The sequence below is a fragment of the Poecilia latipinna genome, unplaced genomic scaffold, assembly GCF_001443285.1.
Source record: "Poecilia latipinna isolate Pla-1442-1.1 unplaced genomic scaffold, P_latipinna-1.0 Scaffold642, whole genome shotgun sequence".
Taxonomy (NCBI): Eukaryota; Metazoa; Chordata; class Actinopteri; order Cyprinodontiformes; family Poeciliidae; genus Poecilia; species Poecilia latipinna.
In genome coordinates this window covers 475889-479723 of record NW_015113258.1, presented here as the reverse complement: position 1 = coordinate 479723, position 3835 = coordinate 475889, and the positions used below count along the sequence as shown (strand labels likewise).

The 3835-nt window shown below is 45.0% G+C and overlaps 1 long non-coding RNA gene across 1 annotated transcript in view; it reads right to left on the bottom strand.

Moving 5' to 3' along the window:
* Positions 1 to 2698: 2698 nt before the first annotated feature.
* LOC106954270 (uncharacterized) overlaps positions 2699 to 3835 on the bottom strand; it is a 5320-nt gene continuing 4183 nt past the window's right edge. Inside the window, exon 2 of the long non-coding RNA XR_001426329.1 lies at positions 2699 to 3108. This is a non-coding gene — a long non-coding RNA (uncharacterized LOC106954270). The remainder of the gene's footprint in view (positions 3109 to 3835) is intronic.

Below are 3835 nucleotides of genomic sequence, written 5' to 3'. Positions count from 1 at the left end.
AGCATATTCTGTTAAATGGACTAAACAGAACCTCTCACAATGACAGAAAATAATACCATTCTCCTTTTCTGCTCCTTATTGAGTGGCACAAATATCACAAGGATGGGAATGTTGTCTCTATTACTAGTGTAAAAGTGTAGAACTCTTGCTCAGCAAGCTGACCAGCAGTGTGCAGTAACATAGCCGGAGAACTGCACGATGGAGCATGTTTTAGTTCAAGCACTAAAATCATAATTTGATGAAATTCTAATACACATTGCTATCAGTACTTCCAAAGGTTGCAAAAAAAGAAAAAAACCGAACATACTAAGTGTTACATTTATTATAATATAATGTAGAGTTTGGTGTAAATGTTAATTTTTTGCAGAACACAAAAGGAGAACAAACACTCTGCCATAGTTTTAAAATGATTGTCCCTGTTTGCCACATTAAGAAATATTCCACATTTGAATTCATTCATTCTTTTCTGTGACCAAATTAAAAGTGTAGTAGTCTTCTTTCAACCAGCAGTGCCTAGCAACAGGTGGGGGAAGGGGGCTTGCTGCATTATTCTGTGCCCTGCACAGGTGACGGTGATGCTGGTCACTCCGCCACTTTTCAGGGGCACTGAAATGAAATGTCTACAATCAGTAGCAATAGCGTGATAGGAAAAGTTAGGAGTTTTAAAGCTTTTCGAATATTCAGCATGTCGTTATTGATAATCGTCCACGCCTAGTGCATATTAATAAATGATCGCCAATGCCAATTTGGTGTCTCTAATGGAAGCAGTCAGGGAACGAACACTTGTCTCGCTGCAGAAGACTTGAGGCAAAGGAAGCCTCACATGCTCAGTGGACGGTTATACGCTTCAGAAAAAAATAGCCTCTCTGAGAAAAGTAGTCAGTGCATTTTGGAATATTAAGCTGACGTCTCTCATTTCTCACGTAAACGTTACTCTCTAAAACCCCCCTAATCAGAGCAGTCTGGGACCCGTTTCAATCCCCACAACCACAAATGACCTTACGGGAACCAGAACTTTCCGCCGTACAGCTCCCATCCCATCCCACAAGAAAGTGCTGACTAAGCCCAGACTCCTTCCTGTCCCGCCCTCCATCACCCTTCTTTCTTTCTGTCTCATCAGCTGTGCAGCACACTCAGGATCCTTGGGATTGAAGCGTCGCCAGCCAACCCCTTGTAAGGAAGCCCATTAAGGACTGCATCAATATTTCATCATCGCTCACTCAGAAACATAGTTATAGAAGTTTCCAGGCCCAGGCCATTAGGGGGCAGACGTCAATACGTTATGGCAGCAGGCATCACTTCACCTCTTGCCTCACTCAGGTCCATCTAATCTCTTCAGCGGAGAGGTTTCACTCAAAAACAACGGCGGCTTCCGCTGCTAAAACAAGTCATTAACCGTTAGGTATCCGAGATACCGCGTTATCCTGTTTAAACCACTTCACGTGTTAATTATCAGCCTGTGCCAGAAGGAGGTGCAAATTCTCCCAAAGTAGCAAATATCTTCTAACTTAGAAAAAAAAAAAAAAAAAAAAAAAAAAAAGATGGTTAACAGAATTGCATTATTATATAACATGATATAGACAGTCCTACACACCGGTTCTAACACTGTTTGTGAGATTTTGAGTCACGGCCGTGGAGACAAGTCTGGCGCCTTCTGCGGCGGTCATCGCCAGTGAGTGGACGTTCAGTGACAGCGGGTCGATTGTCGAGGAAAAAAAAAAATCTTGTCTCTCACACACAATGAGTCAAGACGTGAGTCAAAGCTCAGATAGAAAACTTCTCATTGAGCACAGAAAGGAAGAGAAACCTAATTGCAGCCTTATGATTGAGATTTTATTACCTTTATTTCAAACTATTATACCTTCATTAGCCAGGACTGGCCTGCAGGCTTTAGCAGACATTTTAACGAGTTTTCTTTTTTTCCCCCCCTCAGCTCATCCTGTAGTGTCCTTGGAAGTGAAAGGTCCTGATGTCTGCATTTGATCCGGAAGACTTTGGGGCTCTTTCTATGAGTCTAAATGTGAGTTTGACTCTAGGTCATGAAGTTCATGTTAGGTGGCAAAAACGTCAATGTCTTTTCAAGGTCAAACACTTAAGTGTCAGTCTTGCTCTGACTTCTTGCTTTTCATCCTTTGTGTCACCCTCAAGCTTCACATTGTCTCAATCCTGTCTGGCACAACCTTGAATAAAAGTTTCCCAGCTCTAAAACGTCACACTCTGTCACTAACCACAAAGTTTGGCACGTCTGAGGGCACTCTTTACTTATTGATACACTGAGGAAACAAATGATAAAATCACAGGTGCACGACTCAACCTACCAGAGTGCAGAACCTCTCGGGTGGATTTCCACACGTGATTCCAGGAGGATCCACCTTGATCCGCATGTAGTCCTTCATGGACGCGGGACTGGGCTGGCATGCGTAATGTTCCCACACCGAGCCCTCGTCCGTGCTCACCAGGGACTTGCACATGTTGTACTGGCCGACGGCGGAGGCCAAACAGTGCAGCAGCAGCAGCAGCAGCGACAGCAACAACGCAGCCCGGAGGAGCATGGCAGGCCTGGGGAGTGGCGTATGGAGCAGGGTCCGGCACAGGGTGAGGGGGCCACACGGCTCAGAGGAGAGGTAAAGCGCATGGAGGGGTGATCACAGGGAGAACTTGAGCATCCTTGACCACCTTGCGACTTTATTTTTTTAAAAAAGGACTCGCCTCTTTTAGCTTTTGATTGGGATCCCTCAGGTGAAAGGAGACAGGTGGGATATGCAGCTTTCACTCAGCGTCGCCTGACAAACACTGACGTCCCCCCGGGGGAGAAACGAGAGAGAGAGAGACAGAGGTGAAGAAGTTTGTTGCTCGGGACGGCTGGTTTCCACGGGAACGGATGGGCGGGTGCCGCTACAGAGAGGACTCTCGGTGTGCACTTTTACCATAATGTTGTAGGGAGTTGGGTGGGAGATGCTCACGGGAATCCATGTTTCAGAGAGCGGGGTCCTGCAGCGGAACAGCGGCGCCGGAAGGGGAAGGTGTAAAAACAGCAGCGCCTGTGTCTCCGGCTAGATCCATTGAAGGGGCTCAGACCGCCTGGGCTCCTCTTGTAGATCTGGAGCGCTGTGGGTACAACAGGAGGAAAAGTTAATTTAAAAAACAACACAGAATTACATTATTTATTCCCGACATTGCTTGTTTTGCAGCCTGGAAACGTTTTTATGAACGAAATTCATCATGGCCACATAACTACTTGCCACACTACTTCTTTGTTTCCACTGAGAGTGTAAAATTGAAGTTGTCCTCTCTAACCTGCGGTGCACTGCGTTTCAGAATTATTGGCCAAGTAAAACCCGCCAAAAAGCGCCTGTCTGTGTTCCTTAATCTTGTGCGTAAAAACACGTGCTGCTGCCCGGTGCGTGTAATTCCTCTTGTGCTGCAGAGTGGGCTACAGATGTTGCAACCACGATTACACTGTAAAAAAGTACCAGTCAACATCTATTTGGGTCATCCTTTTTATTATTATTATTATTATTATTATTATTATTATTATTATTGTCATCATTATTATTATTTGACTGGAGCTTGCCCAAAATGCGGAGTTGGAAGAATATCTTTTGCGGCTCCGTGGGAGCGGGGTAAAGGTGGGGGAAAGTTAAGTTTTCTTTAGGTTCATCGGGTGCATTAGAGAACCCCTCTTAGCTATTCTTATTTCACAACTTTAAGCGGAAACTCCAAAAGTTGTACAGCCTCATTAATAACTTAATCCAACTCTATTATTATTTTTTCTCCCCCCCCCCCCCCTTTCCCCCCAGCAATTTGTAAAATAACCCAACTTTTTGCCCCTTAT